Source organism: Rattus rattus, chromosome 2, assembly GCF_011064425.1.
Source record: "Rattus rattus isolate New Zealand chromosome 2, Rrattus_CSIRO_v1, whole genome shotgun sequence".
NCBI lineage: Eukaryota > Metazoa > Chordata > Mammalia > Rodentia > Muridae > Rattus > Rattus rattus.
In genome coordinates, this window is record NC_046155.1 from 47,970,535 (window position 1) to 47,996,975 (window position 26,441).

At 42.8% G+C, this 26,441-nt stretch overlaps 1 protein-coding gene and 1 non-coding gene across 2 annotated transcripts in view; one reads left to right on the forward strand and one right to left on the reverse strand.

Annotated features, from left to right (window-relative positions):
• The window catches only part of Sorcs3 (sortilin related VPS10 domain containing receptor 3), a 617,283-nt gene that overhangs the window by 246,388 nt on the left and 344,454 nt on the right, over positions 1 to 26,441 (forward strand).
• Positions 4,117 to 4,247, reverse strand: LOC116895040. Its single transcript, XR_004387226.1, has one exon. It is a non-coding gene; the product is annotated as a small nucleolar RNA SNORA17 (small nucleolar RNA).

Consider the following 26,441-nt stretch of genomic DNA (forward strand, 5'->3'; position numbering starts at 1 on the left):
TTTTGATACTTAATGGCATGTGAAGCATAAATGAACCAGTGACTAAAACAACAGTCAGTGGGGATTTGTAACAGACCTTTAAGATTCAACAATGCAAATTTCCGTTGTGTTTTCCTATAGCAGCACAGAAACAGTATCAGTCAGCAAAACGTACCTTCCTTCTCAGTTTTCTGCTCTTGACTACACACCACTCCCCTTTCCATGTGGCTGCCCTGTGTTCTCCACTTTGCCTTTTCTTTAATCTCTTCTAGTCATGGCCTGCGACTGAAGCTCAGTGGCAGAGAACTTGCTGGGTTCCGTCTCAAGCAGGCAAGATCAGTAAGTCAGTCAGTTTGTCAGCCAATCTGTCTGGCATTGACAGCCACGTGTGAGACCGAGTTTATCTTACCACTGGGCTGTGCCTTCAATTCCTTATAGCATCACAAGTTTCTGCTTTAGTTTAAAACCAAAGGAGTTGCGAGAAGCATCTTTGCGTCGGAGGCTTCCGAGATAGTTCTCGCATCCCATTCTGTGCTCATTGCTGTCCACACCAGTGCCTCTGGTACCCCTCCCCATAGGCAAGGGACATTTGTCAGAGCATTGAAGCACATACTCCAGCCTCATATTAGGAACCTGATTCTTCCAGCCTGGCCTACTTTGCTCTGTGATATTAGAATGCGGATAAGCGTAGAGGTAGAGCGTGCTGATGGGGTCATTACAGAGAAGCCGATCCTTCCTCACGAGCTATCCATTTTGCGGTGGGAATGTTATGATGTGAGTCACAATTGGATTTCAAAACCGCATGTTTGTCACTCCATATCCAGGGGAGACGGAGATTAATATTTCAAAATTCCTGAGATGCTCTGTGTATCTGCCTTGTTAAAATACATAATCTCTGAAGCCTGGGAGATAATGCCTTGAAGTTGAAACTATGATTATTTATTTGCCATGACTCCAGCATCATTTATGCAGCAAAAGATGAGAAGAGACCGACACTGCGCAACAGCCCCGCTAAAAACACAGTTAATATAGATTTAAACCGACAGCTGCTCGTTTGCCCGTTCCCCTGCTTACTGCAGACACAGAGGGGTTTAGCAGCTGTGCAGGGGCTCTGTGCACAGTACAATAAGACAAATATGAGTGGCTGCACTTAGATCGTAGCTTAATCTCCCGAAATATTGCTATGATCAATTACTGTAGCATCATAGTACACAACTGTCCTCTTTAAATCAAAATGACCCGCCCACTTGTGCATACCAGCTCAGTACTTTGCTTTGGGGGGAAATCTGTGGGAAGGAAATTAATGCATAGAGAAATACTTTGTAATCAGAACATTAACATTTTGATTGAATTGATGGAACATTTAAATGGAAATATTCACTTGTCAAGACCAAGCTTGGGAGGGATGCTGTATCACACACGTGGAATCTCAGCCTTTCCTCTTGATTAGAGAGCATTCCTTTTTTTTTTTTTTTAATGGATGAAAAAGTAAAGACGTCATGTTAAGTGTGGCACGGTGGGCAGTGTTCGTTTTCCCGTATACGCATATTGGCAGCTATAAAGACCTAGGCTCGGTTCTACTGATGACTGATAGACCGTGTAATAGTTTGCCTCAAACACTAAGCAGGAATAGCAGAGCAGAAAAGAAAGGCCATGGGATGTGGCGTGGCATCGGTTGTGGCTGCTATAGCCAGGTCTGTCCCCAGTGGCCATGTGACTACAGCTATGTCACTTTATATTCTAGGCTCAGTTTTTCATTCTAGTCAAACAAAGGCAATGATACTTTTAAGAATTCACCCGAGAGGCTGGAAATGGTACAGAGGTGCAGTCTGAGTCTGAGTGTTTTTTTTTTGCAGAGGACTTGAATTTGATTCAACTCACCTGCTTTTGACAGCTCATAACCACCTGTAAATTCAGTTCAAGGAGGATCTTACGGCTTCTGAGGGCCATGTGCACTCACATGCACATAGCCAAACTCACACATGTACATAGTCAGTGCGAACTGGAGTTTTGATCCCCAGAATTGACATATAAATGTGGCTGGGTGGGACAGTTCACCTGTAATCCTGTGATGAGGAGGCAGAGCAGACCAGGGACTGAGGATCCTCAGAGTCGCTGAATTCTCTCATTCAGTAAACAACGTGAAGAGCAAGCTAGCATGTACACCTGCACATGGCCAACTCAAAATGTGTGCAAACACACAGGACACACACACACACACACACACACTCACACACACACATACACACACACACACACACACATACACACACACACACACAGACACACACACATACACACACACACACACACACACACACACACACACACACACACACACACACACACACACACACACACACACACACACACACACACACACACACACACACACACACACACACACACACAAACAAACACACACACACACACACACAAACACACAACAAACACACACAGGACACACACACAAATACAAACACACAGGACATACACACACACACACACATGTATGCACACACACACACACAGGTATTCACACATGCACACACACCATCTTAAAAAGAATACACCTGGTTATGATGTGGTTTGAATGACTTAGCATCTTCACTCTCCACTAGAAAAGTAAACTCTTTTAACAAAAACCTTCTTGTTGGCTCTTTGTGAATTCCACATCATGCACCACAATTATACTCATATTCCCCTTTCCTTGAACCTGCCCTCCACCCTTACAACCTCCTCCTGCAACAGTGGGACAGAAAAAAAAACCCCTCCCTGTTGAACATGGAAGCTGTGCTGTGTCACAATCTTGTCCACGCTTCTTTGCTTGCAAATGTTCATTGCACTGACTTGTTGGTCTAGTAGGGGCCTCTGGCTAATGCGACTATAAATACTGGAACCTCACTGGGACTCCTCTCAAATATCCTCTGGTTGTCCTGTGTCATGGAGATCCTGTAGTTTTGCATCTGTAGGACTGGCCACTCAGTGCACTCCATCAGTTCATCTATGGGGTTGGTCAATTAAAAGCTCTGGATTTGGCCTGAGAGGTATCTGAGATACCTGGTCTTCTGCTCTTATTCCCGCCAGACCAGCTCGCCTGCAATCCCCATATCCAGGAGAGGTGCAGGGCCTGCCCTCCCAAGTGCTGAGAGGTAGGTCCAGACCTTAAAGCCAGTGCTCCTACCTGCTGTAGGTGGCAAGAGGTGAGGGGAAGGGCCTGTCTCGTTGGACCATGTCACTGCCTGGCAGACAAATGATGGGGCCAGCTCTCCCATTCTCATGCCCTTAGAGATAGCTTTCCAGTAGCCCAGGCACCAGGATCAGCTCTAGTGTGATGCTCAGGCAAGGTGCGGTGCCCACTTTCTGGGGTGCTGCAGTTGGTGAGGTGTAGGGTCAGCTCTCCTGATCTCATGACCCCAGGGCCAGATCTCCTGCCTGTCACAGGTGAGTAGTGAGGGGCGAGTAGGGGGGAGAAGGGTATCTCACTGTAGTCTACCCCATCACACTGGAGACAAATGGTACAGCTAGCTCCCCCATACTCCTGTCCTTGGGGTTGGCTCTCCTGCAACTCCTGCAACAGTCAGGGTGGCTTTATTGAGTACTAGAGCTGGCTAAGGGCAGAGTCAGTGCTCCTGTTCTCATACCCAGAGGATCAGCTCTTCCAGGATGCCTGGGTGAGGGATAGGGCCAGTCTGCACAGCCCTCAGATATCAGCATGTTCCCAGGTTGGTAGCCCAGAGTAGTAACAAAACCCAATTACTGCAGGGTCATAGGTCCCCAGTGGCAGCACAGGACAGGACCCCACCATGGTCTGAGGTGGCATCACCAGTTACTCACATCAGACTTCCTCACTACCCTAGAGTCTCGAGTTCTGCCTTTCTTCCTTGTGCCCACATCCTTCTGTTTCTCTCTCTCTTCCATTTCTCCACTACTTACTTGCTCCTCATAGTAGTGCCCAGGGTCTCTGAGTGTTGGGATTGTCTCAGGAGGAGTTCTATGCAGTGCTCATACATTATGGCATGGGGCAAGTACCATCTCAGGCAAGGTCTGGCCCCCACTCCCAGACTGTGCACCTCTGGACTGGTGGTCAACTCAGGATAGCTTCTGGTCTGAGACCCGTGGTGCCTGACTGGAGGTGATCTCAGGATCTCTTTTTTCAGGGAATGTTAGGTCAGAACGCTGAGCTTAGACATAGCTTCTTTCCACTCTGCCACCTACTGACACCCATGTGACACAGCAGCCACACCTGCAAGGCCTCTAGGGGCAGAAGAAGTAAATCGTTAAATGAGATGTGAAGTCAGAGATGATGAGCTGCTCAGTGAGTATATGGTGAGCATGTAGATTTTCCTTAAAGGATTTTGTGACTTAACTATAACGAGTTTAGCTAGCCCTCAAACAAAGATTTTCTTTGTGAGGGGACTGAGTTTATGTTTGTGATGGTGGACTATGAAAATATACAGAAAGACAAAATAGGACAAAAAGTGTAAAGCCAGCATCTGGATGATTACATGAGTTGGTTTGAAACAGTTATCCTTGGTTGTAAGGATCAATAGCATGGTGCTTTTGTTTTATGATTTTAATAGTCTTTTGTGATAAGATGAGTATAAATGTCCCCTCTATCTATGTCCTGTATGATCCTAGCCTCTTCTTGATTACTTTTGTTACGATCTGGCATAAATGGCTTGATTTGAGGATGGGTTCTTTCATAGACTGATCTGCCACACCGTCTACAGTAGGGGAAGTATCTGGATTTCCTCTGGGCAACAGATTTTGGGTAAAGATCTGCCTGATTCAGCTGATATACTGATATTTCTCTCAACCTATTTGAAGATCAAACTTTTAGAATGGGATTATTCTAGAGGAAATATTTGGTTTTTCTTGTTTCATTAGGGGATGAAGGGTCTGACTTTGATACATGGTCAGAAGTGTGACTAGTTCCTTATCTAAAGAAATACCCTTACCAGTTATTCATCCAACAGAACTTAGTGTCTGCACACGTGGTTACTGTATCTTTTTTTTATTAGGAATCAAGAGTCTTCAGAGTGTTTAAATGTTTGAATGTTTAGACATTCAAACCCCAGGTGTATTATCTGGGGTCATGAAATCTGGATTCATTGAGAAATCCTACCTCGGTGTTGTAAAATGCAAAGCCATGACTAGTAGGACTTTCCTGCTTTTGATGGGGAAGGAACAAGAGTGACTAGGGCTGGAGAATTCTTCTATTTTTTTTTTAAAGATTTATTTATTTATTATATTTAAGTACACTGTAGCTGTCTTCAGATACACCAGAAGAGGGCATCGGATCTCTTTACAGATGGCTGTGAGCCACCATGTGGTTGCTGGGAATTGAACTCATGACCTCTGGAAGAGCAGTCGGGTGCTCTTAACCACTGAGCCATCTCTCCAGCCCCCGGGCTGGAGAATTCTATAGCATCGCTTCACAAATGAAGACTGTGGCATGGAAGGGAGGGAGGTGAGATGGCTGAGGATGACCTGAGACGTATGTCTATGGATTTGACTCAACACTCACTTAAACCATATCCAGGAAGCCACTTCCACTTCCAAAGTGTGCATGTGATTTCCTCTGTGCCTGAATAACCTCCCAAGTTTGTGCTACCCAACCCCCTTTCCTATCTTAATCTCCGCAAGCGTCCTCCATTCCAAGCCTGACTTTGGACTCTGCAGATGTCACACAAGCTAGGGGGCATTTAGACAGGGAAGGGGAACACTAACCCCGTGTCGCATCCTCACCGTGGTGTTTCCCATGCTGACCTCTTCATCTACCTCAGAGAAAGAGTGTTGATGATTACTGTGAACTGAAGAAGAGTGCACCCCAGTGCTCAGGAGCTCACCATCACGGAGTCATGGGGAGGAAGGACACGCGTTCTAAGCTTATGGATAATTGAACCAATTTCTCAGTCAACTCTCCACACAGATGGTTGGAGTGTCACTTTTTAAAATACCAGAGGAGAGCAGCAGGGGACGGGGAAGGTTCCTGAACTTCATTCATGTGTGTTGCCAAGGGGTCTAGGGAGCTCAGGAGTCTTGGCATTGAGGTGAGTAGGTTTGACAGCAAAGGCAGAGAGAGGCTCTGGGAAGAAGACTAATTAATCACAAGCTATCAGAGTCCTTCAGCAGGAGGCGTCTCAGCGGTCCTAATGACCCCCCTCAGCAATGTTAAAACCCAGCTTCTATGACTTCATTTTCTTAGAGACACATGATTGATCTAGCTATGGGTGAAGGGAGACACCGAGGCTACCTTCCATAGACGGTGTCATTAAACGGGGAGATTAAGTGCCTTTGCGCAAAGGCTCTGAGAAGACGGAGTGATTCACTGGGAATGGAGGGAAAATAAAGAAAATGCTGGAATATGGATTTTTAAAGGCGATACCTTAGACTTCAGCTCATTTATTAGCACCATAAAGGCTTAGTGGAGAGTCCGAGCTAAGAGAAATGGTTCCTTCTGGTTGATTCTTTAGGGATATGGAGCAGAACAGCCAACTGAGTCTGGTGTCCCTGAGGGGCGGCTTATTTTTCACTGGTAAGCTTATTTTGTGTCCCTTTAAGTAACTTTTCAAGACGCTGGCAGGAACTGGGGTCTTTTTTAAGAATCCAGATTAGGCTGACCCACCAATTTCCCTCTAAGGAGCCTAGAGGGAGGTGTGCAAAAGGGGTTCTATTTGAATATTCCTTTCCCAAGTTCCCATGGTCCTTTCCCACAAGCACCCAGCCACCACACCTTCTGTCTGTGCCACTGACCAGCACAGAGGAGGCTGGCTTCTCTCCTTGTACAGTTCTGTGTCTCTTCTGACCTCACCGCTGTGGCTAGTTACTGAGATCTGAACTGAATGAACAAAGGCCTAACACTCACCCTTCCTGTTGAGGCAGACAAATGTGACATGGACTGGCACACCCAAGTTAAGTGGAACAATTAATAAAGTCATTTATAAAGATCCAAAAGTACATAGACTTTAATACAGAATGCAGTGGTCTAGAGAATCAGGCATGGATGAAGCATGGTAGGAGACAGAGAGGGATAGGGCCTGCATTAACAGACGTATTTGTACCTCTTTTGAAATCTTTCAATGTCAGGGTTGTCAATGCCCTTTGGCAGGACAAATGGAACATTTTTAAGGGGGATTTAGCCCAGGAGTTCCACAATTTGTAGTCTTGTAAGTGTGCTAGATCCCTAGACGGGTATGGTGCTTAACATAGAGTTTTGGTATCCCATCCATTCTTCATTCCACGTTCACTGTTAAAGGAATGTCTCTTTTTGAGCTACTCTGGAGCAGATAAATGAAAACTAAGATCTAACTAGTGATCTGGAACAATCTACCATCTAGGACTTATGAGGCAAAAATCCGTGTGTTCTCTGAGACCTTTAAGCATAGTAAATTCAGGTAGAAGGCAGGGTTGTGGGATGTAGCAGCCAGTAAAGGGAAGGAAAGTAGCCAGTCCACCCCAGCAAACCACCGACGGCTTTGAGACAGGTGCAGGAGGATTACAAATTAAATTTAGGTCAGACAATGAGGTCTTAGTGCATGAGATGCCTACAAAACTGGTCTTAGAGAAGAAAGGGATGAGGTCCTGTTGTGTATAGACATGAGATGACCTCCCCGTGGGGTGATACGGATATTTCTTACACATCCCGGAACACTTGGTAGAAGGGAGGGGTGGGCATTTCCAAAGTGAGACTTTGAATTCCCCTGCGTAACGGGACATAAAAGTGTACTTCTCCACAGTCTGGTCCCACACAGCTCCCTCAATTTGCTCTATTTTATGTCCCTCCAAGGATGCTTGCTACCAGCCTTGTGACTGTGACACTGCTCCTCTTGTCTTTTACGACTGTATTGTTTCATATATTGCCACCTCTGCTGCATTGGAACTAGTAGGGGTCAGATGACCTGGAAATAAATCCCCACGTGAGTGATTTGACAGCGCTCCGGAGAATACAAGTCTCGGGAAACACAGAGATGCAGTATGGGTAGAGAGGGTAGTCTGATCTTTGCCCTCCAGTCAGGAGGGTACAAAGGATGCTGCATCACTTTCAGCCCCTCAAGAATGTTCCTGGCCACAGCCAAGTAGAACACTGCCTCTCGTGTCAACCCTTTCTCTTTTCTCGGCGTCTTAGAACTGTAAGGCTTGCCCTTATCAGGCTCCTGTCAACAGAGATCCTAGGACAGAAGGGTTCAGTTTGTATTGTCAGCGCTCATACACTGTGTCTCAAGTGGCTGGGAAGCACTTTGAATGTGTCCAGGATGTTCTTGCATATCCCAGAGGTCTCTGCAGCATCATGGTCTTAAATACTCGGCGGGACTTTAAAAGCATCTTTCTGTGCTTCAGTTTTGTTCGGATTGGAGTCCACTCTTAGACATCATGTTTTCAAATGCTTCCGGGATGTGGAGGCATAGGGTGCAAAAGTTAATCCACAAATATAGACTGAATCACCGACAAACTATGTCTGTATTTGTTTCTACTTCTCTCCACATGTGCCGTGGGGTTCACGTGATGTGCATGAAGAAAGCAGACATCGAAGCATGCACACGCTGAGCAGCTCACTTCCTGGAGAGGGCTTGTGTGCTCCTTTGTATTCCATGACCATTTTGGTTCTCCATTCTTTCCTCTATGAAGCTTATTCGTAGGTCACATGACCTGTAGCTAGATAGCAAAGACACCACTGTCAAACGGAGTAGTAAAGGGGGGAGAGATGGGGCAGTTACGTGTATTCCCTGTGACAGCTGGGTTACACGCAAGGCTCGTCATGCACCTCATCTCTAGGAAACGTAGCTTAGCCAGGCCTCCACCTTCACAGAGCTGAAAACCAAGGGGCTTGAGTATCAGGTAATAAACGCACAGTGAATCCACAGCCGTGAGAAGGTTAGAATGAGCATCTTTTGGGTTGAAGGACAGCTTTGATTTCTTTTAAACTTTTTAAAGTTTTTCTATTAATAAGGCTAGCCTGACTTTTGGCTTTATGTAGTGGAATAAAGGCAAAGACTTTTGTTTCCGGGACTTTTGTTTAGAGAATCCCCATATGAAGGCATCTAAGTCTGTTTGAATCCTATTCTACAAGCTTATTAGGTGGGTTTCTTCATTATTCTGTGCCTGAAAAATGTATTTGAACAAGGAATTAATGCATAGATTATTGCACAACACTGTTAATGGTAATATAATAACATAAAAAGATGATAGAATCATATAATTATGTGTATGTATGTACACCCAGAGTGACTTCAAATTTCCATTTAGGAATATGTGTGTATATATGTATACACACATATTCCTAAATGTAGATTTGGAGTACATTCTGGGTTAGAGCCCCAAAGAGCTAGTCATGAGAGATAAATGGCTTATAAGGTGGGACCTACTTGATATTTTACTGTTTATTTAAATTAACATGTAGAATTTATAAAAGAATGGTGGGACTATGTTTACCTGTTGACTTCCTGAAAAAATATTCTTCCCACATCCATGGTGGACACTTTCAGGCCCCTTGTTCTCTCCTCACTGTTTTCCCACCACCTTCTTGGTCTAACTCTCTATGTAGTCTGATAGCAGCCTATGTCAGCTCTAACCTTCCCGGCTTGTAAGCTCAGCTGCACTAGTGGGCAAGGAAAGGGTTCCAGGAGGAGTATTTCTGCAGGAGTCTTCGGGTGATCTCAGTGCTCCAGATTCCCCCATTCAACAAGTCGCGCAGAGATTACCTCACCGAGCACAGCAGCAAAGTTAATTCAATTCTAGGGTCTCTCTTTTACATGAAGGTATGGCTCAGCTGGGGAGACAAAAGAGGCACATAAAGAATAATTGAATGAAAACTCAAACCGGTGTGAGGACATGGCTTGGCACTTTACACACAGTTTGTGACTGCTCAGAGATATTAGAGTAAGGAATGAAACTAGTTCGCTGAGCACTTGGGAAAGCTTCTGGGGTGTAAAGCTGAAAGAATGGGTGGGTAGGAGGCAATGGGAAGGAGCAGGAGCAGAATATTCTAGGAGGAGGGGTGACTGAGTAAAGGCTTCTGGTCACAGAGAAATACAGTTCCGTGGGGGGCAGAATTGAAGCCATTCAGTCCTGCAGTGACTGGAAACCGGAGAGGAGTGAGCCGACGAGTTATTGGCGCAGAGGCTGGAAGATGGCGGTGCTGGGAGGCTCTGCAGGCTTGCTTTCTGGTCTGCTTATAGGAGGCCCAGAAGAATACTAATGGGAAGCAGAGGAACGGTCCCTTTGTGTCACATTGCCGGGTTCTCACTTGGATATCCACTCTGCCTCAAGGTCCTCCGTTAGGGATTCTGGTGTTCGTAGTTCCCTTTCCAAATTTTAACCCCTGTGAACTGAGTTCTTGTCCATTCGTATTTGCTTCTGACTCATCTCCGTTACCGGCTTTTTTGGCTCACGCTCCTGGGACTGCATGATGCTCTACTGTAGCTCTCGTGAACTGCAGTGGGCCCGGTCTGTACAAATTTTCCAAGCAGAGATGGTGGCGGGCATCCTTTTCTTTTCCAGGGGCCTGGGGATGGGCAAGCCAGTGGAGAGAGCAGGAGGCCCATCTGGGCGCCTCTGGCACTGTCTGCAGCCTGACGTGTTGGAGGCCAGCGGCACAGTGCGTTTCCCTCAGGACTTCCCTCCCGCTTGCCCAAGACATTGAGACATCTCAGATTTCTTTAAGTGGGCACTGTAAAAACTGTCCCTTCTAGGCTCACTTTTAAGAGTCGCGTGCCGTCGTAGCAGTTAACCTCTTTTAAATGGTTTTACTTTGGCTTTCATTTCCCCGCTTCTCAGAATAAAACTGAAAATTTAAACCCTGAAATCAGATCCATAAATTCCAAGCTACTACTAGAGCAAAGTTGAGCAGCCAAGTAATTAATCTAAGAGATCCACGTGCTTCCTGATCCCAAGCATTCATCTCAATCCTACTTTTCTTTTATGTATCACACTTTATAATAGGAAGTGGGAATTCAAAGTAGCCCAGTGTAAGAAACCCTAGTTCATATTCCTCACATTGTGAAGACATTCATGTATGTGTTTGTATTTACGTGTGTATACTTGTACATGTGTGTGTATGCATGTGCATGTGTGTGCTTGTGTGTGCGTGTGCACGCATGTGTGTGTAGGAGGTTACTGAGGATTGAAGCTATCACCTTGGGCATATTAAGCAAGCATTCTAACAGTGAATTATTTTCCTACCCCCTTTGGGGTTATTTTATTTTAAAATAGGGTTAAATAAGTTACCCTCACAGTCTTTGAACTTGCAATTCTCCTACAGCTTCCTACATATTTGGAATAAAAGCCTGTGCCACAAGCCCACCAAGATGTCACCTGGTCTTTGTTTCTGCTTTCCTGTCACTCAGACCTCAGATCCAACCTTTCCTCTTCATTGTACCGAACTGAATGAACTTAATGATAAAACCTTGGAGATGAAGATTAGGAGCTCACCTACATTTGTTTAATCCCAGAGGTTCTATTTAACAATACTTAAACTATGTGTAGCGGGGCACCAATCAATTACACAAAGCAAGCTAAATGGATAAGACTGGGCCAGGAGGCTCACTATCGCAGACTTCAGTTTTGAGGCTGAGGAGAAATTTCAAAGCAGCCATGGAGAATACCAGGGAGACATTTGGGTGCCTTAGGAAATAGTCACTTACCAAATTCACTAAAACATAATCATGATTGGATATTAGCTTTGACCGTATCTTATTCTATTTCATATGTTCTGAAGATTTGTTGAGATAGGCATAAAATTTGACTTACAATGTTGTTTGCACAGACTGACCACTTTACCATTACAAAGTATTTCTTTTTTTTTAAATCTTCAGCGAGTATTTCAGATGTTAGAGTCACTTTGCTCTTCTTGGATTGGTAAAACTTTTCTATTTGCTTCTATCCAATTTGTGTCTTGTAACTTCAAGCTTATCTCTTATAGACACCATCAAACTGGGTCTTGGTGTTTTAAACACACTGACAATATTTGCCATTTTATTGGAACATTTGGGACATTTATATTTCATGTGATTATTGCCATGTGTAGATTAAAGTCTATTATATTATTCTTTGTTTTTTGTTTGCTCAAGGGTTTCTTTTTGTTGTTGTTGTTGTTTGATATTTGTTCTTTTTATAGCTCCTTTGCATGAATTACTTTTTATATCCTATCTTCTTTGTTGCCTTATTGGATAAAACCCCTTATTACATTAGTTTAGAAATTGATTGAAGGTTCATATTATACATTTTAATCTTATAGTAAGGTTAGATTCAGATATCATTATTTCTTCTATGGTACAGGATGCTTATAAAAATGTACTTTTATTTTGATTCTTATCGACACTGGACCATTGTAACTGTTCACTTTTCTTTTCTGTGTATTAAGAACTTCTTAAATATTGCAGAAGTTTTATGTAAGGCTCAATTTATATTGTAAAAAAGTACATAATCAGAAACACACATTCATCTGTGTAATTACTATATCTGGTCTCTATTCCAGAGTAAATTCAGATTTCTATATTTATCATTCTACTGTTTTTAGTAATTTCTTTTGTACTGCAGATATTTGGTCCATGTAATGTAACCTGCACATATATGGTTTCAGGGTTGACTGTTTGCTGTTGGATAACTGAATGGGGACCTTTGGCCTGGGGAAGATTATTTCATCTACTTCCACCATTCCTTAATTCCCTTTAGTCTTTGTCTAGGGTTGAAGACCGTTAGATTTCTCCCTTCCATTTTAGACTATCTATTGGTATCACCTTTGTTCAGGTTTTGTTTTTGAAGATGTGCTATTGAAGTTTCATGAGTATAGTTTGGCTGACACGCTAAGAGATGCAAAATCACGGCAGATGCCCTGTTCCGCTGGATCTTGTAATCTTTCCTTGCTTTTCCTCACTGTTCCCTGAGCTTTAGGCCCAGAAGATGTATTGTCCATGGAGCCGTTGGGCTGACCGTCACACAGTCAAATCTTTTTCCTTATCAGTTGTGGTTTTCTGTAGTGCTCTCATTTTGTTGCAAAGAGAAGTCTTTGATGAGGGGTGAGAGCTATATTTATGTATGAGTATAAGATAAATATTTAGAGCACAGTAAGGAATTAGGCTGGTTTACTGAAGTGGTAGTTGTAGGTCTTCCTCCTGGATTCAGGACCTCATTAGCTCTAGGTAGTTGTTGCTTTTTCCAGGCATGATTTTCCTCTTGTTGGGCAAGCCATACATCTCATTAGAGAGCTGGCAGTCACCATCATGGTATTAGTATCCACTATTGAACACTTAGGGTTGTTGTTCTGTGCTGGTCATTGTTATAACCCAAAGGCAGCATAGCTTTCATGATACCAAAAAGTACCATGCAAGCTTCAAAGGAAGCAGGGCTCTTGGCTATTTTAGCTATAAACTTTAAAAAGAAGTAATACCACCCCCACCCCCAGTCCTCTTTACTTCCCAGGCTCCTCCTTCTCCCCCTCTTCCTTTGCGGTTGCTTTCTTTTCCCTCCCAAGTGGGACTGAGGCATCCTCACTTGGCCCTTTAGCTTGTTGACCTTTTTGAGTTCTATGGAGTATCTTGGGTATTCTGTACTTTTTTTTTTTGCTAATATTCACTTGTTAATGAGTACACACCGTGCATGTCCTTTGAGATCTGAGTTACCTCACTCAGGAAGATATTTTCTAGATCCGTCCTTTTGCCTGCAAAACTCAGGATGTCCTCATTCTTAATAGCTGAGTAGTATTCCATTGTGTAAATGAACCACATTTTCTGTATCCATTCTGCTGTCGTGGGACATCTGGGTTGTTTCCAGCTTCTGGCTATCACAAATAAAGCTGCTATGAACATAGTTTAGAACACATGCCCCTGCAGCAAGGTGGTTTGGGTATATTCCAAAGAGTGCTATTTGGGTCTTCAGGTAGATCAATTTCCAATTTTCTGAGAAATCTCCAAATTGATTTCCAGAGTGGTTGTACCAGTTTCCAATCCAGAGAAGTGTTCTTCTTTCTCTGCATACCTGCCAACATATGTTGTCACCTGAGTTTAGATCTTAGCTATTTTGATTGGTGTAAGGTGGAATTTCAGGGTCGTTTTGATTTGCATTTCTCTGACCACTAAGGACTTTAACATTTCTTTAAGTGCTTCTCAGCCATTCGAGATTCCTCTGTTGTGAATTCTCTGTTTATTTCTGTACCCTATTTTTATTTGGTTCTTTGGTTTTTTTTGGTAGTTAGCTTCTTGAGTTCTTTATATATTTTGGATATTAGCCCTCTCTCAGATGTGAGGTTAGTGAAGATTTTTTTCCCAATCTGTAGGTAGCTGATTTGTCCTATTGACTATGCCCTTTGCCTTACGGAAGCTTTCCAAATGAGTTCCCATTTGTTAACTCTTGATCGTAGAGTGTGAACCATTGGAGTTCTGTTTAGGAAATTTCCCCCTGTGCCAATGAGTTCAAAGTTCTTTCCCACTTTCTCTTTTATTAGATTCAATGTATCTGGTTTTATGTTGAAGTCCTTGATCTACATAAACGAGCTTTGTGAAAGGTGACAAATATGGGTCTATTTTTTTTATTTTTTTTTACATACAGACAGCCTGTTATTTAGCTCCATTTATTGAAGATGCTTTCTTTTCTCCATTGTATATTTTTGGCTTCTTTGTCAAATATCAAGTGTGGGGAAGTGTGTGGTTTTACTTCTGTGTCTTCAATTCTATTCCACTGACCAATATGTCTGTCTCTGTACCAATACCATGCAGTTTTTATCTCTCTTGCTGTGTAGTAGAGTTTGAGGTCAGGGATGGTGATTCCCCCAGCAGTTCCTTTATTGTGAAGCATTGTTTTTGCTATTCTGGACTTTTTGCCTTCTCAGATAAATTTGAGAGTTGCTCTTTCCATGTCTTTGAAGAATTGTGTTGGGATTTTGATGGGGATTGCATTGAATCTGTAGATTGCCTTTGGCAGCATCACCATTTTACCAAGCTAATTCTGCCAATCCATGAGCATGGAAGATCTCTCCATTTAATGAGATCTTCTCTCTGATTTTTTTACCAGGGTACTGATTGACATGAATTTTCCTCTTAGCAGTGCTTTTCATTGTGTCTCATAAGTTTGGGTATGTTGTGTCATCAATTTCATTGATTTCCAGGAAGTCTTTAATTTCTTTCTTTATTTCTTTCTAACCAAGTTATCATTAAGTAGAGATTTATTCACTTTCCACATGTATGTGGGCTTTCTGTTGTTTTGTTGTTATTGAAGACCAGCTTTAGGCCATGGTTTTCTGATAGGATGCATGGGATTATTTCAATCTTCTTGTATCTGTTGAGGCTTGTTTTGCGACCAATTATATGGTTGATTTTAGAGAAGGTCCCATTCTTTTGACCTTCTTTTGTTGACCTTGTATTCTTTTGCTTTAGGGTGAAATGTTCTGTAGATATCTGCTAAATCCATTTGGCTCATAACCACTATTAGTTTTATTGTGTCTTTGTTTAGTTTCTGTTTCAATGACCTATCCATTAGTGAGAGTGGGGTGTTGAAGTCTCTCACTGCTATTGTTTGGGGCTCCATGTGTGTTTTGAGCTTTAGTAAAGTTTCTTTTACGAATGTGGGTGCCCTTGCATTTGGGGCATATATGTTCAGAATTGAGACTTTCTCTTGGTGGAGTTTTCCTTTGATGAATATGAAGTTTCCTTTCTCATCTTGCTTGATAACTTTTGGTTGAAAGTCTATATTGGATATTAGGATGGCAACTCCAGCTTGTTTCTGTGACCATTTGCTTGATAGATATTTTTCCATTCTTTTACTCTGAGATAGTGTCTGTCTTTGTTATCAAGGTGTTTTTCTTGCATGCAGTAAAATGCTGGATCCTGTTTGGGTATCCAGTCTTTAGCTTATGTGTTTTTATAGGTGAGTTCAGTTCATTTATATAGAGAGATTTTAAAGACTAATGACTGTTGGTTCCTGTTTTGATTGTTTTTGTAGGTGGCATTATGTACATGTGTTTCTCTCCATTTGGCTTTCTTGTGGGATGATTAATATCTGGTCTTTTTTTGGCATAGGTACTATCCTTGTGTTGGAATTTTCCTTCTCTATGGATGAATTGATAGATATTGCTTGAATTTGGTTTTGTCCTGGAATATTTTGATTTTTCCATCTATGTTGATTGAGAGTTTTGCTGGGTATAGTAGCCTGGGCTGGTATTTGTGCTCTCTTAGAGTCTGTACTTTATTTCTAGAGAAACAAGTCAAAGCAAAGAAAAATGCACCACAGTTTTCTGCACCAATTGTGTTTTGTTTGTTTATAACTAATGCTGACGACAATCAATTTGATGACAAGCAATATGCTTTTTTTGTTTTAAATCCACAATTCTTACATTTAGGATTTTTATGCTTCTTGGACATGAGCCTATATGTTTTACAAATTTTGAAAATAGCCAGCCAATATTTTATTAAAGTCTTTCTTCTGCCTCCCCGTCTTCGACTTCTGAAGATTACATTAGACATCCTTCTTATTTTCTCTGTCATTAAGTAGTTTGTAAAGCCGCATGTTTATTTCATAACCCTTCCTATGCAAGTCCTCATTTGTGTTAATATTACACAGTGACTTCTCACATTAGTGTTTGCCTCTGGCTTTTTATTTGTGCTGTTGTCATATCCATCATGTCTCTACTGAACATGTACATCTTTTCTTTAATTTTTTAACTAAGTACTAAGGCTGTAATAATAACTGTCTCGGTGTTTTCTTGACTGACACCTTATGCTGTTTCTTCACTGGTATAGAACAGGATTCCTCAGGAGTGGTAATATTAATATTGTCTACTTTCTATTGCGTGAGATTTCCTGTACATTTAAAATATTTAGTATTATTTCTGTCTTCCACTCTTGATAACATTAAGTTACTTGGAAGAATTGAACTATTCTAGCTCCTGCTTTTCAGATTTATTAGGGGTTATCAGAAAGCATTTGTGCTAAGCTTGACTTTCCCTTTGCTAACAAGACAGACCTACACTGAGGTATTTCACCTTCTACCACACCATTTACGATGGTTGAAGCCATGGCCTATAGGAACAGTGTTATTGTTGGCACTCTTTGAACTTCTGAAATTAAGTTGTTATTTTAGGGGTTTCTCCTCATGCTGTTCAGTACCAGCTGAAGAATTGAAGGGATGTTCTTCACACATCTAGAGTTCACCCTGCATGTGTAGCCTTGTTCTTCTCCAGGACTGTTTCAGAAGAGGATATTGTTGTAAAACCTAGCTATGTTTGCCTGCTAGACTTCCCTGTTCTATTTGCTGTACTCTGAAAGATAGTGGCTTCTCCTCCACTTCTTAACTGTGTATACGTCCCAGACACTCCTATATTAGTCTAGGGTAATTGTAAACTTTATTTAGTTCCTTCCTTTGGGATCCCACTTCTTTATTGCATGATGTTCACTGAAAAAATTATTTTATGTTTATTATTTTTTTCAGAACTTTTTTCATGTCCCTCCATCTTATCTAGAATCAGAAGTGCTTATAGCTTATTTAATACCTAATTAAAACAGTGTCAAGAAAGGTGAATGTTATCTAAGGCTTGTACTTGAGACACAGACTGCATTTCCTGTACGCCGGTTCCTGCCTCTGGTTTGTGATTTCCTGGTGTAGTGAGTAGAGTCGTCTTCTTGCTCGTCTCACTTCTTGCTTTTGTACTTGAGCCTTACGTAGCTTTCAAAATTCTCTAAGTGCCCTTCCTGCCTCAGGACCCGTCTACAAGCTATTCTCACTGTAGACATCTTCATGTTCTCTTTGTGTGACGTCATTCTTCCTGTCTTACATGAACAGTGGCTTTCCTTAGTACTAGTTGCCTTCTCTGATTCTCAAATTCGTTTTCACTTTTTTCATTGTGATTAATAATTCTGCTCTTTTGCTTCAGCTTTCACTCTTCCTATCCTATCTTCTACTTTTCACCAGATCCCAGACTTTGTCTGTTCTTTCACAGCTTGTGGACTGGTTGATTTTTGTCCAGAGGACATTGGACAGGTATTTAGTACACACTTGTTTTTTTGTTTATAAGATAGTATCACGAGGTGACACTGATGTGGATCCTTAGCAGGGACTTACAGAGTTGAACTTGCAAGGGCAACAGGCCACTCAAAGAGCATCACCGTGTGGCCCATAACTTCATTTGAAGCTCAGAAGGACTTGGAACAATTCCTCTCCTTTTCCCATGTCAGTCTGGCAATCAAATCTCTACCTTTGGTACAGTTTATTCCAGTTTAATGTTACTTGTGGAATGATTCTGTGCCTTTGGGATTCAACCTGTAGCATGCGGTATGGTTCCTATGTCTCTGAGAGGTCACAAGCCTTCCTCTTACCTACTTTCTTTTGTATATGGACCAACTTTGGTTATCGAATCCCCTGATATGAAGCTTTTCCTTGGTGGGTGTTTTGATGAGTCTGTATCCGGGAGTGGGGGCTTTGCCTTCTACACTCCTGAGGCTCTTAGCTTCACTCACTCTGTGTGTAGAAAGGGGTCTCAATGGTACAGTGAGCAGCACCTTGACTTGCCAGTTGTTTTCAATTCTGGCAAAGGCTGGCTGGATGTAGTTGTCTTGGCAGACATCTGCTTTCCCGAGACTCCCTTTAGTCCTCCTTATAAGGATGCCAGTGTTTCTCCTGCTGCAAGTTTATGTTTCTTGTTGGTGCCCGCTCCCCCTCCCTTTCTACCACACTCTTCACTGAGACATTAATTTCATTTATCTTTGTCCATCCTCTGTCCATAAATTACTTTTACTTGGCTTTCCAAGGGCCTTGTATTTTATTTGCAGACTTCTATTAGAGGAACAGGGAGTCCTTCTTACTTATTCTGGCTGTGGACTGACTGGGCCTTATCTCTGTTTGTTGTTATGAACTCCAGTGCCCACTTGTTTCTTCTCTCTACCTTGTACTTTCTTACCACTGTTTTACACACTCATAACAGTCAAATCTATTCAGTTCGATAAGCCCTCCAGTGCTGCCTAACATCACAGTGTTTCTCAGAGAAAGGTGGGAGGTAGACATTTCTCAGTATTTTTCATCTGCCACTTCTGTAATCATTGAATATTGTGGGGTTCAACTGCATACAATGCTCTGGACTAGAACTAAGTAGTGTGGATGGCGATGGTGAATGAATTCCCATTGTACTATGTAGGAAATGTGGAACCGTGAAGGTCCTCAACCTGGAAAGTGGCCCAATGCTCTTCTTTGAGCACCGGGTGGGCACATGCGATGCTGCTTGGAGCAGGGTGTTCAGAGACGGCGTGGCAAGGACTGGGAGTCCAGGGTCATCCCAGGGAGTCTCTCAGGTTAGTTTCCTGGTTGAGTTTGGGCTGTCCAGGAGGAGAGAAGAGGACCAATGAATGTAATATTTCTTCAGCATAGCTAATGGAACTTGGCAACCACTTAGAGATAAGGAAGAGGAAAGCCAGGGAGGACTGTAGGGTTTAGCATCATCACTGAAGTGAGAAGGGCAGAGGAGGAGGAAGGAGGAAGGAGGGAGGAAGGAAGATGGAGGATGGAGGGGAGAGTGAAACAGAGAATGAAGATGAGAGAAGCGATGAGCTTGATTTCAGTGTCCTGGGACACAAAGGGCAACTGTTTATTGCATAGCATTTGGAAATGTGGAGGCAGCCAATAGAAAATGTTGGAGCTAGGTACATTTTGGGGAATTATGTGATATTTTGTGAGGCGATGCAGAAAAGTAGCTCCATCGATATGGAAAGGCAGCCGATAGTACATGTACCAGGTACGGGACTCAGGTGTGACATAGGCAGCTGCACTGGGCTCCGGATAGCCAGGATCCGCCACATCATCTTCCCTCAGTGTTGTTCTGGGAGTTAAACCTCGGGCCTCATACACGTTAGGTAAGTGCTCTGCCATAGAGTTGCGTCCATCCTCAACCAGACTCTATCCTTCTTATTTAATTGCCCCTCCCCCCTTGCGATTCCATTCTCCATCCAGGAACTATCACCATTTGCAGTTCTTCAGTGACAACCTTCCCCTCTCTCCCCATTTGTCCCTCATTTGAAATTGTAATGCGCAGAGCAGAGGAAAGAGATGATCAGGGTAGAGTTTTGTCAGGCTCCTTAAGGACAGCCAGCTACTGCCTCTCTTGGTAAGGAACACTAAGCCACTGAGACTGATCTGGAAAGTCTCTCCTCGTTCTCACTGGCACCCGATGAAAATAAGTGAAGCAAAAGCAGTGTAGAGACTCATGTGCACTTTGTCTTCCTAAGAAAGACTCATATCATGCCGATCCCGTCAAGATCACTGGCTACTCCTTCATCCTTCAGCTTCTTACTCCTCTTCTTTCTTCCTCATGGGTTGTGCATCTCTCTGGTGTCCAGAGAGATGGAATGGAGCGTGGCTGACCTACCACACTGAGCTGTGGTTTTTCCAGGGAAGCAAGGGCTCCCTGTGCTCTCCTGCATGCATAGCTCCATGCCTTGCGTGCTGACACATGTGTTGGAAGAATCAATGTTTGGATGTTGTCCCTGCCTGCTAACTTTGCCAGAGCCATTGAATTAAGCAGGCAATTTCCTCTCACTTTGTCTCTCTGTAAATTTCACAACCATATGGTATGAGGAGAGTTCTTGGATTATAAATAAACAGCACTGTTCATAAATCTCAGGGTTTTTGTTTTTCCCTCTAATGGGAATAAAGAGAAACCATAGATTTGTAACTTCAAAGAAATGTGTTACAGGAGAAGGTGATGCCTCTTTGTATATGTGTGTAAATATTTTTCTTCTATTTCCCCTTAGTCAGGGTCCTTTTCTTTGTTGGGCTTTATCTGTCTGGCCAGATCCCATTTATTTTTTATTGCTGCCATTTTCCAACCTGGAGGTAAACTGTTGCTTTAGGCAACATGATTACAGCCACATGGGTCTAGCCAGATTGGACCGTCCAGATGGGTTTGGCACATCTTTCTACTGCTGGGGTTTTCTCTTCCTTCTTTGTAGGACACATGCTTCCTCACTGATCTTATGACCATGATTAAAGTGATAAGTCCTCTTCTCCCCTAATGGAAGAAACCCAGCTTAAGCATCAGACACATAGGGAGTAGGATGCTCAACCTCTTGCTAACGGTGGCTTGCCTGTCCTTAAACTATAGGTCTTTTAAGGCTTGCAGAATCATGGCAGTTGGCAGCCCCTTAGTTTGATGTACTGCCACCACAGCCACTGTGAGTCAGATAAGCATTCCAGCCATCACAAATGAAATGCCAGGCAGGATATGGACTCCGGGTTTGGGATGGTTAAGATAGGCAGAGGCTCAAAGAAGGCAGAGCTCTGAGTCAAGTACTGGGTGCAGTTCTTTTTTTTTTTTCCTAAGAGGCCAGTTGAGTTTCTAATTAGGAAGAGAGAGGTTGTACAGTGCAAGAAGTGGGAGCTTGTTGTAGGGATCAGGCTTTGGTGGCAGATTTGGGTCGCCTCACAGCGTTTACTAGCTAGCTTGGTGCAGCAAACCTTATTTTTCCCTGATGTGGCCTGCCAGACATGTGTCTGGAACTGTGGAGAGCCAGCTTAGGGTAGGTGCTGGGTTTAACACTGGGCTCACATTTTTAGATCCTGCCCAGAATTTGTCAGACTGCATCATATTTTCAGTCTCTATTCTAGGGCCTAGTGTCTTATAAAACAGTGGTCTGCTAAAATAGCCTGTGTGAGACCATTATGCGTTTAACACATATGTGACAGTTGGTCGCTAAATGGTCAGTGATTCCAAGGAATGCTTACTGTTTAATCCAAAGAAATGAATGGCTAAACATGGAACTTTTTACACTGATGTGGGAGATCATATCTCATAGGAGAGACTTTTTTTTTCTTTTTTTCGGAGCTGGGGACCGAACCCAGGGCCTTGTGCTAATCCCCAACCAGGAAAGACTTTTTACATTATAATATCTAAATAATGTATCTATCTATCTATCTATCTATCTATCTATCTATCTATCTATCTATCTATCTATCTATCTATCTATCTATCATCTATCTAAAAAAGCAATTCACAGAGAGTCGAAGTTATCAAGGCATTTTAACTTAATTTTTTATGATTTTTGTAGTATATAATTGTCTGTGTGCGCATGTACAAGTCTGTGTGTATGCATCTGTGCATTCAATGACATGAATATGGAAGGCCCATGACCCACCTGGTAGGGGTTAGGTCTCTCCTTCCACAATTTGAGTTCTGAGGACTAAAGTCACGTGGTCAGGCATGACAGCAAGAGCCTTCTCTTATCCAGTTACCTCCTGACCCCTCAGCGGACTGTTCTTTAAGGACTGGTAATTTACACTTTGCAAAGACTTATTTTCATCGGAGATTCTGGTTTCTTTGGTTTCACCTTCGTCCACCTAACGTCTCACCTTTCTCATCCATTTTATAATCTGGTAAACCACGGGGCGTTCATGTGATTTTAGAAGTGAGGGTAAGTGGTAGACAGAAACTGGTATTGTAGCTTACTTGTCTCAGTATAGACCGTTCTTGCCAGGGGTCAGCCGTGGAGGACACATGCTCAGATGTCTGTAGCCCACCATCGCTTCCTGTGCTCGCCCCACTGCAGGTGGGCCACCGAGTTGGCAATCCAACTCCTGGGGTGACTGCCTGCTGCTTAGCACCATCAGGAGTCCACCTTGTCTTGCAGGTGTCATGTCTGGCTGGCTCTGGGAAGCGCTTTTGAGGAGCCAGTCTGGTACTTGGAGACGAATCTGAGTTCTGTTGTCAAGGCAACCTGGTTTCAAACCCTCATTTTGACACCTCCCAGAGATGTGAACTTTAGCCGTGCATTTGGCCCCTTTGAACCAAGTTTCTTTGCTGAAATATTGGGATGAAAGTAAAAACGATATTAAGTGTGTGACACAAACTTCATGTTCTTTCAAGGTTATATTCCAAGCATCAAGACTAGTGACAGTGAAGCTAGAGGCTCTATTTGGTAAATAAAGAACTAATATATATTATATTATATTATTCAGAAATCACAGTTCCTTTCACATTTATTCAGTCTCCTTGTGAGCTGGAAGTTCACTAGCTATAGATTCTCTCTTTATGAGTAAGATAGAAATCCTAATTTCAAAACTCTGGAAACTCTACAACCTATTGCTCTGATGGACACTGGTTTGATAGTCACTGAACCTTTCCCTCTTTATCCAGGGTGGATATCCGAGCTGTGTTTGTCTACCTTTGTTAACAGTTGTCAACCTGTGCTAATTTTTGTTTTTACTGTTGTGACAAAATGCCAGATGCCAGTATATATGGAAGGAAGGATTATTTGGGCTCACAGATGGGGTGCAGTCCATCATAGCTGGGACGTCTTGGAGCAGGTATGAGAAGAAGCAGGTCACATTATATTCACTGTTAGAAAGCAGTGATGAACACTTAGGCTTCCTTTATCCTTTTTTATTCAGCCCAGGACTACAGCTCAAGGGATGCTAGCACCAATCTTCAGAGCACTCTTCTCGCTTCGGTTAAATCCTTGCAGAAATATCCTTAGAGCCATGCTAAAAGGTGTGCCTCTGTGGTGATGATTTTAGACCTAGTCAAACTGGCAGTGAAGATGAACTATTACAAGCCCCATGACTTGGCCTTGTGAGGCCAAGAAGACATAGATGATATTTCCATCCTGGCCTCCATTTCCCACACCATCACTCATGCTCTCCATTTCCTATTAACAAGGACAATTGAGAACCCAGATATAAAGGGGAATACAACCCAAAATGCATGGATTTGAGTTTCTGAAGCACACAATGGAGTAGTGCCCCTTCTTTGCACTCCCATCACCACCAGGCATTATTAGACTAGGGAATACATAAGACCGGGCAAATCGGTACTAAGTTGATGAACTGCTGGTGGTGTCTGCTGTTGCCTCAATTCTCTGAAGTGTATTCCACCCATCCCTCTCTCCTGTTCACATTGCTCTCTAGTCAGAATGTCTGTTTGCTCTTCCCAAGGTGTTCAGTGTGATCTAACATCACACCCATCATAAAACAGATACTCATTAAACATTTGTTGATTGATTTCTGGGTCAAAGAATGAAACAACTGCTTCCTATAAAATCCAAACATGTTTTATATGCATCAGACTGGATGCATTTGGATGTGATGCTATACTATGGTTTTTATAGTAAGGAGCACTTAAATATAAATTTCCACTTACCTGGCACATTAAAAGTAACAGATTTATACATTTTGTTACGTGATAGTCCCCTGCCATGTATTGGTGAAATCTAGCTGTTCAGAGTTCTAGATGTTTTAGACCAGAATTGCAGTAGGCAGGGAGAGGGTCTCAGGTCAGAGACAGATGAAGTAGCCACCAGTGTCTGGAACCACAGCAGATGGAGCATTCATGCCAGGCTTTTTTATTTACATTCAGGGGATTAATATAGAAACTCTCCGACTTCTGCCATTTTTAGAAAGTCCCGCCTAACTTTTCTTTCATGCTCCTGTACTCTGATGAATTGCATGGCCAATGTTGATAACCCAGAAAATGATAACACTTAGCTCTCCGCTGCTTCAACCAAGTAGGTCAGGACAGAGGAGGGGGAAAGGATTACCTCACAGGATAGAGGTTTCACAGGGCAGGGACCTGTGGTTGCCAGAGATGTCTTCTTTCATCCGTCAAATATCTTGGACATCTTGCCATCCTCCGAACGCTGAGATGCACTGTAACGACTAACATGCAAGTCGAATTTCATGTGCCAAGCTTTTTGCTTGAGTACTCTTTGTCCATCAGTCAGCTGCTGGGAGTTCTGTGACCTTCTTGAGAGGTCATTACTTTTCTGTCTCTAGGATGGTCAATAACTGGCTGACCTCGGAACGGACGCCAGGGCCTTTGATCTGTCAGTGGACTTGAGTGTGTTGCGATGTGTGCACTGGGTCTCCCAAGTATCCGTCTTTGCTGGAAACACATCCTTGTCTCTTCTCCTGTCTTCAGGCTCTGATGTTAGGGGATATAGCCCAGAATAGCCTTCTTTTTTCCTCACAGGCAGTTTGTAGTCTGCTATGGAAAAGTTAGTTCCACTCTTGTTTCTGTCAATGGTGACTGTTAGTTCTTTTAGGCACTTGGACTTGATATCTTTAAATTTTCCTTACCTGTTTCTTCCTTCTCCCCTCTGTCTTTGCCTATGTGAAGTAGATAGTAGCATTTCTCTTTGTTCCTTTGTTTGTTTCCCTCCCTCCTTCCTTTCTTTCCTTCTTCCTTTCTTTCCTTCTTCCTTTCTTCCTCTCTTTCTTTCCTCTCTTTCTTTCTTTCTTTCTTTCTTTCTTTCTTTCTTTCTTTCTTTCTTTCTTTCTTTCTTTCTTTCTTTCTTTCTTTCTCTCTGGCCTGCTGTCATGCAGCCTAGTGAAATGGACACCTGGTAAGGTTTTCCAACTCGAGGAGTGCACGCTTCTCCGGATCATCAAGCATGCTTTCCAACAGATCAGTCACATCAGTCTTTCCAAACAGGCTTTGGGGTCTCTGTCTTATTCAGGAAACTCTGAGGGCCTTCCTCTGTCACAACGTAAGTATAAGCTCATTAGAAGACATTGCTTATCTAGACTGCCTCTTAAATCTAAGTAGATGCCTCATTTAAACCTGGCCAGTCTCCTCAATTACTGTCCCAGATGCTTACATTTTCATGCTTCAAGCCTCTGAATGTACACATCATATTCTATTGGCCTCCCAATAGCCAATCTTCAATTAATCTTTTTTCATGAAGTCATCTTTTCTTTTTCAAGAGCTCCCTTGTCACTAGTTGACACTGTCATAGCCTACATATTGTCATTGATGCCATGGCTGTCATCATCATATTGATAATGACTAGCATTATTAAGAGCCTGTCACATTTCTGTTCTGAGGTGACAAATGCCCTGTTACTGTCCACCACTGGGCTCTCAAACAGGCCTGTGAGGTAGTTGGTTAAGACAGTTTTGACCATTTTAAAGATGAGAAAACTGAATGGCATTATGGACCTGCTTCCTACCACATAGCTATGAGGTGTGGAGCCAGGACTTTAAACCGTATCTCTGAACTTGCAGCTTGACACTCAGCTTGCACACTCAGCTTGGACGCTCATCTACTTGGTCTCTTTGCAGTTGTTCTAACTATCCCCTACCCATGTGTTATTTACTTATTTAAAAATAGTGGAAAGATTAGTGCAGCATACCACAGAATAGGCAGGAGAGGCATAGCAGTGTACAGTCCTATTTTATTACACCTTTTATTCCATCTACTCATTACTATCTGCTTCCCTTACCTACAATCTTTCTAGAAGTCTATAAAAGAAGTGTCTCAAACAATCACCCACGTATTCTATGACACTACTTCTAGGGCCCACATTCTAGGTTTAATACTATTTGTTAACCTTTGACCCTTCTGATAACCTTTGACTCCCAGGACTTACTCGTGTTTTGCTCTCTGGTTGTTTAGTGAGAGATAAGCATTTCTCTCCAAACCTACACGACCTTTCTGATTGTTCTCACTGGTGCCGAGATCAGGTAGTCATAGACTGGCTGACTCCTGGGCTGCC